At 35.4% G+C, this 15,738-nt stretch overlaps 1 protein-coding gene across 4 annotated transcripts in view; it reads right to left on the reverse strand.

Moving 5' to 3' along the window:
• The window catches only part of ZNF438 (zinc finger protein 438), a 171,306-nt gene that overhangs the window by 95,924 nt on the left and 59,644 nt on the right, over positions 1-15,738 (reverse strand). For 3 of the 4 annotated variants that reach the window (XM_042945246.1, XM_042945244.1, XM_042945243.1), the window contains one exon: positions 2,618-2,782. The exons of the other annotated variant lie outside the window; for it this stretch is intronic. The gene's annotated coding sequence lies outside the window, so the exon portion shown is untranslated. The remainder of the gene's footprint in view (positions 1-2,617; positions 2,783-15,738) is intronic. 4 annotated transcript variants of the gene reach the window in all.

Below are 15,738 nucleotides of genomic sequence, written 5' to 3' on the forward strand. Positions count from 1 at the left end.
ACTGCATTTTATCTCTTGTTAGCATTTTTTAAAATTCCAATATAGTTAACATACAGTGTTATATTAGATTCAGGTGTACAATATAGTTTTGCACAGAATCTGCACCAGTTTGCATTCCCACCAACAGTGCAGGAGGGTTCCTTTTTCTCCATAACTTTGCCAACACATGCCATTTCCTATATTGTTGATTTTAGCCATTCTGACAGGGTTGAGATGATACCTCGCTGTACTTTTGATTTGCATTTCTCTGATAACGAGCGATATTGAGCATATTTTCATGTGTCTCTTGGCCACCTGGATGTCTTCTTTGGAGAAGTGTCTGTTCATGTCTTCTGCCCATTTTTTAACTGGATTATTTGTTTTCTGGGTGTTGAGTTGTATCAGTTCTTTACAGACTTTGGATATTAACCCTTTATTGGTTATGTCATTTGCAAGTATCTTCTCCACTTCTTAGGCTGTCTTTTAATTTTAACGATTCTTTCCTTTGCTGTGCAGAAGCTTTTTATTTTGCTATGGTCTTAATAGTTTATTTTTGCTTTTCTTTCCCTTGTTTTAGGAGGCATATCTAGAAAAATGTTCTACGGTCAAAGGAGATATAACTGCCTATGCCCCCTTCTAGAATTTTTATGGTTTTAATTCTCACATTTAGGTCTTTAACCTATTTCAAATTTATTTTTCTGTATGGTGTAAGAAAATGATCCACTTTAATCCTTTTACATGTAGCTGACCAGTTTTCTGAAAATTTGGTGAAGAGACTGTCTTTTTCCCATTGGATATTCTTTCCTGCTTTATCAAAGATTAATTGACCAGATAATGGGTTTATTTCTTGGTTCTCTATTCTGTTCCATTTATCTATGTGTTTATTTTTGTGCCATTACCATACGGTTTTGAGAACTACAGCTGTATAATATAACTTGAAGGCTGGAATTGTGATACCTTCAGCTTCGCTTTTTCTATTTCGAGATTACTTTGGCTATTCAGGGTCCTTTGTGATTCCATATAAATTTTAGGATTGTTTCTGTTAGCTTTTTGTTCAAACATCTTTGTAGTTTCTCATGAAATTATCATAGAGATTACAAATACTTCCTTGAATTACAAAACTTGACTTTTACCACTTCCTATACAAGACAATAATTGGTTTAACTCCATTTATACCTATCTGCAATTTGTTCTACTGTTTTCATTTATTTCTACATATGTTTTAAGCCTGAAAGACATTGTTATTATGGCTTTAAATAGGCAAAAATCTTTTATATTTACTCACATATTTATGCTTTTCATTTTTTTCCCTAAAGTTCTATGGTTCCAATTGGGATCATTTTTCTTCAGACTGAATACCTTCCTTTAGTATTACTGTACTATGGTTCTACCTGTGGTAAAGTCTCCCACCTTTTGTCTAAAACTGTCTTTGTCTTCATTTAAAAAACACTTTGCTGGGCATAAAGTTTCAGGTTAGCAGTATTTTTCCTTTCTGCACTTAAACTTTAAAGATGTTATTCCATTGTTCTCTGATTTTAATAATTTCTGTAGAACAATCTGCCATCAATCTTATCATTGTTCCTTTCAAGTTACTATGGTTTCTTTCCTTGGGTTATTTTAAGATTTTCTCTTTATATCTGCTCTTCCTGAGTTTCATTATGTTATACTTACATATGGTTTTCTTTATATAATATTGCTTGGAGTTCACTAAGTTTTTTTTGTATTTCTTGAATCTGTGGATGGCTATCTTTCATCAGCTTGGAAAATCTTTGGTCACTATCTTTTCAAATATTGTTTTTGCTTCTTCTTTCCTCCCAGTACTCCAATGATATGTAGATTAGGTGAAATGATTCAATCCATATTTTGTTCTTTCCATTCTTTCCCCCCACCCATGCTTCACCTTGTACATTTTCCATTGAACTGTCCTTCAGTTTACTAATTCCAGTTGTTTATTTTTTAACTGTGCTTACTTTACTATTAAACTCAAATCTTAATTTCAGATTACATTTTTTAGCTCTAGATCCCACCATTCTGTTGCCATTCTTTGTCTTTTCCTCTATTTAGCTGTTTCTTTTATTTCCTTTAATATATTCATACGACGATAAAATTGTTGTTTGATAACTCCTATTATCAGTGCCATTGGTGGATCTGCTTCTATTTTCTCTTCTTCCTTGGGCTGTTTGATAGATTTTTACTTTTCACATGTCATATAACTTTTTGGTGTATTCTTAATACCGTGAATGTAAGAAACATAAAACTGTGGTAGGTATTATTTTTTCCCAGTGAGGGCCCATCTTTTCCTATATTAGACAGGTAGGGTGAGGAGATGATCTCTTCAATTTGATCAGTTTACTCTGGTATAAGATGTCTCAAACATGAAATCAATTGTGTGGTTTACAGCAACTGCATCCCACCACCATCCCATGTAGACTCTCTCCTAAACACTATGAGATTACAGAAAATTTCTCTGTATATTTCCACCTCAACTTCCTAGCCTCCCTTCCTGCCCCAAGGTTCAGTTAACAACCCATGGGGGAAGCTAGCTGTATGTCTGAGGACTCTGGTTTCCAGTTCATCATGCCAGACTATATGACCATCAAAACACCAATGGTTTCTCTTTCCCCTAGTAAAGTCTTACCTCCATAGCAAGCTTGATCTTTAGCCAGTGTCCATTTTGGGCAAATACACTTAGGAAAAATGACTGTCAGTATTCTTAGCTCATACGGGCTCTTCCATTTCTGAAATCTCAGTTCATTTTGTCGTCTTTGCTTTCACAACTCTCTGAGATCTTCAATAAATATGGCTGTGGTTAAGAGTAACACAAATATTTTAAAACTCCCCCACTGAAAAATAGGCATATATGCCCTTCCCTCACCTTGAATATGGGTCACTTCTGTAACTTCTTTGACCAATAAAATATGGTGACTATGACATGACACCAGTTTCTGGACCTAGACCTTAAGACACTGATGAATTTAACCCCATATATCTAGGAATATTCTAAAATCACTGAACTGCCACAAAAGAAAGCCAACTATCCTGATCTGTTAAAAAATAGCAAAAACAGCTTTTGGTTTCATTAATTTTCTCTATTATTTGTCTGTAAACTTCTCTTTTATCAATTTCTACTTATTTTCTACTTTCTACTTACTTTGGATTTTATTTTTCCATTTTCTTAAAGTGAAAACTCAGAAAATTTTAGGCCTTTCATTTCTAACATTAGTATTTTAAAGCTATAGATTTTCCTCTAAGCACCGCTTTAAGCTACATGAATATGGTATGATGTGCTTTCATCTTCATTTAGTTCAAATATATTTTCTTATTTTCCTTGTGATTTCTCTTCGAACCATGGTTTATTTAAAGGTATGTTGTTTCATTTCCAAATATTTTGGGGAAGAATTCTAGATATTCCACACTTACTCATTTACTCATTTCTAATTCAATACAGTAATAGTGAGAGAGCATACTCTGTATGATTTTAATTCTTTAAAATCTTGTTTTATGACCTGACAAATGATTTACCTTGATAAAAATTCCACACATACTTGAAAAGAATGTGCATTCTCTTATTGAGTGCAGTATTCTATAAATGTCAATGAAGTCCAATTCATTAAGTGTTGTTGCAGATTTATATATTTTATTTGATATTCTGCCTATATCAATTGCTGAGAAGTGTTCAAAACTATCTATAACTGTAGTCACGTCTACTTACCCTTTCTTTTCTGTTAGTTTTTGCTTCAAATATTTTGAAGCTCCATTATTGGGCTCAAAGACATTTAGAATTATGATATCCTTTTGATGAGTTTGTTCTATCAGCAGAAAATATCTCTCAGTATCACTAGTAATATTCCTTGATTTGAAGCCTATTTTGTTGGATATTAATACAGGAAGTCCAGTTTTCTTAATATTAGTGTTGTCATGGTATATCTTTTTCAATTCTTTTAATCTGTGAGTTCATATTTGAAGAGGGTTTCTTGTAGAAAGTATGCAGTTAGCAGGTCTTGCTTTTTTATCTAGCCTGATGATCTCTGCCTGTATAGTATTCAGATCATTTACACTTAATGTAATTATGTTATATGGTTGAATTTGAATTAATCATCTTATTTTCTGTTTGTCCCAAACTGTTCTGTGTTTCCTTTTCCCATTTTTTTATTGCCTTGTTTGGAATTACTATTTCATTTCATTTATCATTACTATTTCATTTTATCTCCACTCTTGGCTTACTGGATATACCTGTTTCTTTTAGAATTATAATGGTTGCTCTGGTGTTTAAAATATAGACCTTTAACATATCACAATTTTTAAAAAATGTTTATTTATTTTTGAGAGAGCGAGAGAGAGAGAGAGTGAGCGCACAAGTGGGGAAGGTGTAGAGAGAGAGGAGGAGACACAGAATCCTAAGCAGGCTCTGAGCTATTATCACAGAGCTCGATGTAGAGCTCGAACTCATGAACTGTGAAATCATAACCTGAGCTGAAGTTGGACACTCAACCGACTGAGCCACCCAGGTGCCCCTAACATATCACAATTTAACTTATAATAATGCCATACCACTTCATGTATAAGAATTTTACAGCAGGATATATCTGTTTCTTCCTTCCCGTCTTTTGTGCTATTATCATCATAGTCTAACTAGGGTAAGACTGTCATACTGGAGAATCCAAGTGCAGGCACTCTGGTTCAAAGATCTAGCTAAAACTAACTTTTGAGTGATCCTTGTCAAAATACCATAAAGCTGTCTTGGACCCTCCAAACCAGCCCACATTACAGCTGAATGCCCACCAACTAACCTCAGCTGATGCTACACAGTGAAGAATAACCACCAGCTGAGCCTTCCCTGTTCATTACCCACAAACATGAGGTACAACAAAATGGTTATTGTTTTAAGATTATAAATTTTTAGATAATTTGGTATGGAAACAGAGAACCATAACAGATTCTGGTACAGGGAAGTGGGGTCCCATAATAAAAATCTTAAAACATGTGGCATTGGTTTTGGGACCAGGTGGGAAGCAAAAGCTGGAAGAGCCTCAAGAAGACTGTTAATAAAAGCTTGAAGTACATTAGTGAACACGTTAACAGAAGGAAATTACAACCCCTCTTACACAGTGGTATGCAACACTTACTTGCATAACATAGAAAAGAGAAAATATACCCAATAAAGTGGTAGATTTGGGTAAGGAGATTTCTAGGCAGAAGATTCAAAGTATTAGTTTCTTTTAGCTGTGTGTACTAACGTATACATAGACAAAGATGAGCTAACAAAAGAATTGTTTCATTTTCAAGCAGAATTTAGAGGAAAGATAAAGGAGCCAGGTCTTGCCCTTTCAAAAGAATAATCATCCCCATTCTCTCCAGACTGAAAAGAAATAGCTTCAGAGTAAATATGAAGTCTAGGGTTTGCTACCAGTAAAGCATGGTTTCAGGATAACAATTACAGTATGACTCTAAAAATACTGTAGTAGAAGTGGAAAATAATTTAAAGTTGTATCTAATTCAGTTCTAAAACTCTTAAGAATGTGCTTCTTAGACTATCTTTTCTAGATAAAAGGCCTCTAGGAATCTTGGAAGTGTGCCTTTTGGGCTCTTTCAAATAGATAAGCTTCTAAGAATTTTATGGGTATTGTTTTATAACACATGGACTCTCGGTCTCAAGTAGAAAAAAAGCTTATCTTAAAAACAAATGTGGGTGTGGCTTCCAAAGGTGTGGATTATAATTTGACACATCAATGCCTCATAATGATTTTAAAGGAATTATGTGAAATTGGATTGAAAGCAGGAGAGAGAATACAAAATGAAAATACACTTTTAGACTCTCAGGCTTCTACAAACAGGAAGCAAGGCAGAAAAGACCACCAATTATAAACATGAACCATTTCTTATAGAAAAATAAAAATGACAGAATTTATAGGTAAGGCCAGAAGTCATGGATAATCATTTTCAAGGATTAAGAATGGCTCTACTAAAGAAACTGTCAACATCAGAATTTCAAAATTACTATGGACCAGTGAAGGTTACATGCCTCCTGTTTCCCCATTTTTGAATGGAATGCTTACCACAGTTACTCTATGTCTCCGTTATTTGTTGAGTAAATAACTTGTCTCTTGCAAAGAACTACATCTAAGGAGCTACATCTGGGACCTGATTTAAATGACAATATCCTGGACCTTAAGCTTGAGGCTACAGCCACAGTAGGGTAACAATTCTGCATTTTTGGAAAGGATTGAATATATTTTCAAAGTAGAAGGAATGTAAATAATTTGTGGGTAGAGGGTAGATGGTGATAAATTTAAAATGGTCACAAATTCTCTGATACTTCTTCCATTGAGAGGTGATGACTATAAACCCTCTCACTGAAACTGAGAGGACACTGGGATTGCTTTGATCAACAGAATATAGAAGAGATGTGGTGCCAGTGTCCAGTTTTAGGCCTTAAGATACTGGTCTTTCTACTTCCTATCTCTTGGAAAATTCTCTGTACAAGCGCCCAGCCAAAATATTAGAAGTCTGGCTACTTTAAGACTACCATGCTAGAAAGGTCAAGCAAGTCCAGAATTCCACCTCTGCCCAGGCACCATATATATCTGTAAAAATATCTTGGATCCTACAAAGCAATTCATCCACCAGCTAAATACTATCCAGTGATGTCATTCAATGCAACAAAAAACAGAAAAATCACCCAGCTGAGATCTGCCTTAATTGCCAATCCACAGAATCATAGCTATATAAAACAATTGTTGTTTTAAACCACTAAGTGTTGGGGCAATTTATTATGTAATAACAGATCATTGCAACAATGATTTTTGCAATTTATTTAAGTTGTTACAGAGGTCACAATGTCCTGCCACCACCTTCTACAACCCTACTGGAAGCAAAAGCCTAAATCAAGATATTATTCAGAAGTAATTTGCAAAGTTAATTATAAGGTAAAATTATTTCTTAAAGATAAAAAGGCTAACATTCTCAGGGATATTATAAAACAAACACTTTTCAGGGCACCTGGGTGGCCAACTCGGTTAAGCTTGATTTCCACTCAGGTCATGATCCCACGGGTTTGTGAGATCAAGCCCTGTATCTCTGCACTGACAGTACAGAACATGCTTAGGACTCTCTCTCTCTGCCCTACCCCCACTCACATGCCTACACTCTCTCTCTCTCTCTCTCTAAATAAACACTAAAATAAAAAATAATGAAAAAAAGTGTTTTCCAAACATAAGAAACTTCAACTAAGTTACTGCAATTAACATTTTCTTCTTACTAAATAAACTATTGTACTTACATAATAAAGCCAAAAGACTCAGGCTCAAGCTGTCCTTTAGTTAATTTAACAAATGATTGTTCAGATACTTTCACATGACTGGAACAAGACCAGAATTACAAATATAAAATTGAACACTTGTAGTAGTATAAAGAAATTATTTTAAAGTATAAAGTAAAAAATACTGGTGTATTAAAGTAAAATATGAGGTATAGAACAGGTGATAGCTGTTACTAAAGTGATAATATATACATATATATGAACATATACACATATACATACATGTGTGTACACGCAATTGTGTGTATGTATGTGTGTGTGTGTGTGTGTGTGTGCATTCAAATATTTATTTAAATGGAGGAGTGCCCTGTGCCAGCATGTTTACCACAGCACTATAAAAGCTAAAACTGGAAATAATTTAAATATACATTAATAAGAATATTATTTAAGAAGGGTATAGAGAAGGGGCACCTGGGTGGCTCAGTCGGTTAAGCGTCCGACTTCGGCTCAGGTCATGATCTCATGGTTCGTGGGTTCGAGCCCCACATCAGGTTCTGTGCTGACAGCTCAGAGCCTGGAGCTTGCTTTGGATTCTGTGTCTTCCTCTCTCTCTGCCCCTTAACCCCTCATGCTCTGTCTCTCTCTTTCTGAAAGATGAATAAACCTTAAAAAAAATTTTTTTTAAAAAAGAAGGGTATAGAGAAAAGAAAGACTTCAATTTTTTATTCTACATATTCTATACTTGATATTTGAATTGAATTGCTAGAATGTTTTTATAACACACATGTATCACTTTTGAAAATTTATAATGAAAACCACACTATTCCAAGTTTAATACCTATGGCCATGTTATACTGTCTTCAGAGCCTGAATGATCCCTTGGTCTAAGCACTGGAGAACAGCCAAAATTACTTCTAAGGGAGAATCATAACCCATCAGCACATATTTCTTCAGACTACCTCTATTCATACATGCTGGACAGTCTAATCTGATACTTTTCCTCCTCAGGCTCCCCAACATTCCTAAGAGGATGCCAATCATACTCCCAATCCAGCTATTAAAGTAAATGGCCCCATATCTAACCTATACCTGAGAATAATTACACTCCAGGTACTTGCCTGAGAGTAAAATGCTAAACTTAACTGTTACTCCGTTTTTTTACAAAAAGCTTCTGCAGGGCTGCTACATATCTATCTAGTTCACCCATTCATTATTCTAAAACTGCATGTCTGGATTAAGACATACCACCAAAGAGCAGCATTCTTGGCTTTGTCCTTTTATCGCTCTCCATCCTATTCACCCAGTATTATTGTACTTAGTAAAGCGCCTTTGATGTTAAGCCACTAGACTACACTGAAGGGAGGTTTAAGAAACAATTATAGAAAAGAGAGCATTCAGTTATTCACTACAAGGATGTTGTTGAGGTCAGAGTTGAATATGCTACTCTATGAATGAAAGCATATAGTTTTCTTTGAATTACAATTAGTAGTTTCTCCTAAAATGCTGACAAATGTTGATCTTGTGAACACTAGTAAACACATCTCATCTTAGAATGGTCTCTTTAGAAAATTTAGAGCAAAATTTGTGATCCACCTCAAGGAAATATAGGGGATCTTATGAGATACGTTGGTCCCATTTTATCACCTTTCTTATTTTTACAATACTGAGGTACAATTGCCATATCACGAAATTCACCTGTTGAAAGTGTACAGTTCAATGATGTTTTAGTTAAATTACAGATGTGTGCGATCATCACTACAATCTAATTTCAAATCGTTTCTTCCTTCACTTCTCAATATCCCCTTAAGTCTATGTGAAGTCAGTCCCTGCCGCAACCCCCCAAACTCCTCTGATCGGCTCTATTACAGACATTTCATACGAGTGGAATTTGGCATCTTTCACTTAGCATAGTATTTTTGAGGTTCATCCATATTATAGCACACATCACCATTTCAATTTTTTTTAATTGCCGAAGAGTATCCTAATGTATGGACGTACCGTGTTTTGTTTATCCATTTACTAGTTGATGGACATTTGGATTGTTTCTCATTTCTATTATGAATAAAGCTATTATAAACAATTGCAAATGAATGCAGAATAGCACCTTTGTAAAAAACAATTGATGGACCAAAAATATAAGTATCTCTCAATTCCACTTTATTAACCTGCATGTTTATCATTATGCCAACGACATACTGTCTTGGTCATTGTCACTTGATATTGAATTTTCCACATGGGCAGTAACAAAGCCCTCCAACTTTGTTATTTTATTTATTTATTTAAAACTTTATTTTATATTATGTGTCCTAATGAATAAATACTATCTTAAATTCTTTCTGACAGAGGACAGATATAAATAAAAAACTAGAATAAACTTTAAAAATGTTTTCAAAGGAATATAGTCCTCTTAAGACTTGAAAGTGACAATCACTAATGCATTCTCCCAGAAATAACTGTGAAATTAAGTCTTCCCCAACACACACCCGTATCAACAAACATTTATCAAATGCTTACTAAATACTAGGCATGGTGCATAGTTAGGCGCTGAAACAATTAAGCACAGTCCCTCACTTAACACATAAGTAGAGAATAATGGCACAGTGAGTTACAGCAACAATTGAAATATGTACAAGATACAGTGGTGGCAAGGACAAGATATATTAATTTTATCTATCAAATTTACCTTACTTCATATAATCTTGTTTCTGAAAAAAAATGGCTTACAATTTCTGGTATGTTTTTAAACAAAGTGAGCTTGAAAACACCAAAGAGGCTAGTCCTTACAAAAGCTTGCAATAAGCAATCCTTTTATAGAGTTCTTCTCAACTAGTAAGATCTTTTAATTCAGTCTTTGTTTTTAAGATTACAAAAGAAATTTACATTAATGGCAAAATTCAAACAAAACATAAATACATATAGTAAAAAGTGAAAGCCCCATTTTACCTTGAATCCACCCTACTCCTCTCCCCAGAGACTTCTATTGTGCTTGGGCAAATTCTGTTTGCTCAGAGCTACCTAAGATGCAGACAGTAAGAACTCTCGAAATCCTCACACAAATCTCAAATCTTGTTTTCAAAAAGAGTGTCAGCCTCTTCCCCACTACACATGACATCAGTACAGCTAGCAAGACTTGAAAATTATTCTTCTTCCTTCTATCTCCCATCCTATGCTTTAGAAAAGGTGGACATGAAGAGAAAAAATGGACATAAGCAACAGACCTAAACAGTGTGTGTATAAACTTTATAGTAATGATCCTGAAACTTGTCCTATAGGAGATTTTTAATAAGTATCCTTAAAAAAGAAAAGAAAAGAAATGAAGGAAGCTGAAAGGAAAGGAGGAGGGAGGAAAGAAAGACAAGCTAGCGGTCAGGCAAGCAGTGGGCATTTCCAAAGTCAAATACATCTGGGAAACAGTGGGTTAAATAAAATATCAATATGCACTGAGATGCTCCCACCTTTCACAACATTAGCTAACCACCAAACTCTTTAATCACGGATCACCTAGTGATATCTTGAAAGACACTAGATTGAGGCAAAAATATAGTGTAGGAAATAAGCACTGGTTATAGTTTCCCTTCATCATTCCCTTCTTTATCACACTGGCAGCAACAAACGAGATATGCAGAAATATGCACAGAACCACATAAATATGCTAATGGCCAAAAGACTAAAAAGTAAAGTCAGCAGACTGTCTTAAGATTCTATCTTTACTATGTTAGAGAAACTGGCTTCATTTCTTTGTTGTGTTGTTTTTCCTTTGACTGTTTATGCAATAAAAGAATAAAACTAGAGATAGAAGTTTGGCTGTAAAATTAAATGCACTAAAGTGTTTGCTTTTAATAGTAAGTAGTAACAAGTAAATCTAATCAAAGGGTCTCAATGTAAATTCTATGCATACTTTAATTTGCTTTTACAAAACCAAAAAATTGGATTCATTTCTGATATTACTACAGTAACTGCATTATCATAGAAGAATTTTCAAGAGGTTAATGAAAAATTGTGGTGAAGTTAGATTTTTATGAGTTACTATAGCCACCTATGTCTGTGCAACAAAAAACAGTGGATTTGGATCTATCTCCTTATATGTTAGACTTCAAATCATGATATAATTCAGCAATGAACTCTGTTAAACTTGCCATTGAGACTGGAAGGAGCCTTTATTACCAAAGTATAATCATGAATGATAACTTTCCAATATGTATGCTGTCTAACCACTGAAATTATAATTTGGGAGGACTTCCTACCGACAGGGATCCTTATGGTAACTAACAGAGTTCTATGTCCTCATGGAAGCTATTCTGAAATTTCACTTCACTAAAAAAATGAGTTAATAAACTGTCAATGGAGAAAAGTCTCCATCATAATACTTAATCTCTTTGGTTGTTGTTTCTTCACTGCGGTTGGGACAAGAAGTGTGGTAGCTATCATGGATATTTATAAATGTAAAGTAGCCTCACTTCTTTTTTTTTTTTTTTTTAATGTTTATTTATTTTTGAGAGAGACAGAGAGAGAGATAGCATGAGCGGGGAAGGGGCAGAGAGAAAGGGAGACACAGAATCTGAAGCAGGCTCCAGGCTCTGAGCTATGAGCACTAAGCCTGACACAGGGCTCGAACCCACCAACCATGAGATCATGACCTGTGCCAAAGTCGGTCACTTAACCGACTGAGCCACCCAGGCGTCCCTAGCCTCACTTCTTTTATATCTAAAATCCAATCATTTATCTAATATCCAACACAAGCTTCTTCAGTGAAACTTCTCACCACTCTCTAATTCAAGTCAAAATGATTTCTCCTTCCACTAAGCTGCATGCTTCTTGTTCAAGACTCTCACTTAGCACATAACTACATTTAATGTACCTTAAATTGCTGTTTAACTTGACTACTGTATGTGTTCTATTCATTGAAAAGTCTGAAAGACTTTAGGTAGGAGGACCAAGGCTGTGCACATCTTTAGAGAACCCACAATACAGCCACGATGCTGTTTCTATTAACATTCTATCAGTATCTCTTGATGATTAATATTACTGTTCAGTGCTTTGTGATGGTCTTAGGAATAGATATTCTTTAGGAGAAAATATAAGCGGTTTTCCATTATGAGAATAGTGAATGGGCTTACTGGTTTTAGGAAATGTTCATAAACTACCTATAATTTAAGTAACTTATGACTAAATCTCATTTTTTTCTATGACATAGGAATGTCATGGCTAGTCGAGAAGATGTACACTTTTTATGGCCTTGGGCACAAAATGCTTTGAGGGAATTAACTGCTTAATAACAAAGGACTCCGAACAGGCTCTATCATCAGAGACTAATAGAAAGAGTAAATGAAACATTATTAGACATGTATGTGATCATGCACATACAAAACATTTAAGAATATACAAAAGTAATTTGGCAATCTATTTCTCTCATTCAACAAACCATTACTGCAAGCCTACTGCATGGTGAGCTCTGTTTCAGACACTGGGGAACTAAAGGTGAGTGAAACATATCAAACATTTGTGTTGGCTCTTTAAGGCAGATCCAAACAGAATCAATCTAAAATTTCATCTACCTATCTCCATGTCAAACCATATCACACATAGTTAAGGTGCTTAAAAAATACTTTATCTCACTGTTTTAAGCAACGCAAATAGTTTACTTTGACCTAAACAACAGCAAGCTTTAATTATCCCAGAAACTCCTTCAAAGAGACACTGTTTCATTTCTGTCTGTCCCCAAGCCCCAAGATTCCCAGGCTGTTGAATGAAGAAGAGAGATATGCTATAAGAAATACAAGCAAACTTACCCAAAGCTGTGTCTAAAGAAATGTTCCTTACCTACAATGAGGGCAGTGCTGGCCCAGGTACACCCTGCCCCTATCAATTTCTTAGCAGCTGCTGACATATTCTTATGCTTCACAGGAGCATGGCATTTTCTTCTAAAGGGAAAAGGCAAAAATAGAAAAACTTTTGCCAACCACAAAAATGTATATTTTAAAAATTGTGGAATAAAAATGAGCTGCTATATACTTTTAAAACCAGAGAAAAAGTAGAAAATAACAAGTACCAGCACCCCTCCCTACAACCTTCTGAATTGAACTGAGACAGAAATGGTACAGTTTCAGCTAACCATCTTTATATCGGAGACAATTTAAAATGATCTAGCAATCGGGCAAGCTAAAAGTAACATGGTAACAGTCAAATTTACTCTTTTAGAACCAGAACCCATTTTTCAAGTGTGTTTTTAGAAGGAAAAATGCAACCTTTAATAGATCATGGGCTTTCATTTAACTAGAAATATACTACATCAGGAATCAGATTTTAAAATCTACACAGTTAATCTGACAACAAACTTGGCTGCTGAATTTGATTTTTCAAACTAATATGGTATGCTCTGTTCTTGCGTTAAATCACAGGGATTTCTTCTGGGATTGCAAAGGAATGAGCATTTAGCCCATCTCACGAAGGAAGGAGAGATTTCTAAGCTTTAAAAACAGGAGGTTCGCCTACATGATCACCTGGGACAAACTTGGCCAGAGCAAGCAGGCTAGAAGGTTATAGGAGCCTGGGAATGTTTAACATCAAGAAAGAAACTACAGCTCAGTAAGATCAGAGGGAATTACACAGGAAATGTGAACAGTAACCCTTTCATATCTCTGTACCCCCTCCCACTGCCTGTGATAAATGGAGTCCTGGAGCCGCCAGCTATGTGAATACACAAACCAACAGCAGAGGGGGACTGGGAAAAAGGAAAGAAGCCATTTTATATAAACACGCGTGCGTGCACACACACACACCAGCAAAAATTCATGACATGATAAAAGTATGCTGTTCCAGAAAACTGCCGTTAGCCTTTCTAAATGCCACGTGTGCACTGTATCACTGCCTTATCCAACAGAGTCCTAACTAAAAATTCCAAAGAAACATGAAGAATCAGGCAGGAGTGGGGGGACAGAATAGTTGGCAGACACATCGTAAGTAGGGAAACGTGGCTCCTCTGAAGCTGACCAAACAAATAAGTCTCCACCCTGGCTTATGTTTAAACATCTTGTTCCTAGTTGGTCTGTAGGGAAAACATTCTTTCCACAATAAATAATGCGCAACTGAATCAGAAATTCCTACTCCATCCTTTATCTACTCTATGTAAAAGTTCTTCAGTATTATAAACCAGAAGCTCAGAGAATTCAATTAATTGTGAACTCTATTTAAAAAAACAGTTTAGAGTCAAGGCAAATTAAAGTATTTCTTGCTTCTAATTTGAAAAAGCAAATGTGACTATGCAGATCCTAAACTCCTCTAGAGACCTCTGGGTTGGGATCTCAAGAAAATAAGCAGCTCTTACCACAACTGCCTTTCAGAAAAGAGGAAATGCTCAGTTTCTATAAACAGGTGAGTTTAAAAGAGATTAATTAAAAACAAACAAACAAACAAACAAACAAACAAACAAACCCACCCATGGTCCTCAGACTGTAAGGTACTGGGGTGGGGCAGCAAACTAAATAAAGAAAAAAGTGATATTTCCAATGGGCTAAGCTTAAAATATGGAATGGAATTTCATAGGTCACTTTGGAGTAAGATTTAACTTTTTTCATTGGTATAACTTCAGGACAGAGATGGTTTGCCACAAACAGTAGGTTAAGAAATAAATGGAAGTAAACACGGAGATGACAAAGCAAACCACCAACAAAAGTCAAAAGGGTTATAGCTTTTTAGAACTATCCAGAAGAGGAACAATAAAACCAGAGGATTTTTTCCCCCCAGCAAAGTGCCTCCTCCAAAGTATACATCTTCTTCAAGAAACAGCCTATACCAGTAGTGGTTTTGGACAATAAACGGCAACATCAGTCAGATGGCAAATGAGATTTAAACTGCAGACTTCCAAGTTCCCTTAAACATCTGATGTCTAACTTCTGGCTCACAGAGAGGCAGTCCCACACCTGTGCAACAAGCTAAAGCTGCTTGTCCTTTCCATGGATTTGGAGTTGCTATAACATTTATGTTGGTTGAAACATTTGGGGAATGAGAGGGAGCAAAAAATAATAAACAAATTCTGAATAAGAAACCAGACTTCTGAGCGGGCTTTTAAGTAAAGATCACCTCCCCATTAACTGAGGACCCTGAAGTGCACTAAATGGAACCTCAGTGCAACTATCTCCCCGTCTGGAAAGGAGAGCTTACTTGTAGCGCTTAACCATTGTTTACTCATGTCTAGTTCTGATAAACATAAAAACCTCATATCCTCATTGAATGTTATTTGGGAATCTCAAAATAATTTCAGTATTATAACCAAAAAGACACCACAGCAAGATAATTCGATGTTTTTTTTTTTTCAAACAATGTCCCTGCTACGACAGAATTTAGTACAAATACTTTTTAGGTAGACAGATGTTAACTTACATGTGTTTACTTTTATCTTGAAGACAAAGAGATCAAAAATGTCTGTGAACACTAATGTATAATGACAATGACATGATAATTATTGGGACCTTCGGCGTGTCTCCTTTCCTGAGAGATACTGT

The sequence above is a fragment of the Panthera leo genome, chromosome B4 (genome assembly GCF_018350215.1).
Source record: "Panthera leo isolate Ple1 chromosome B4, P.leo_Ple1_pat1.1, whole genome shotgun sequence".
NCBI lineage: Eukaryota > Metazoa > Chordata > Mammalia > Carnivora > Felidae > Panthera > Panthera leo.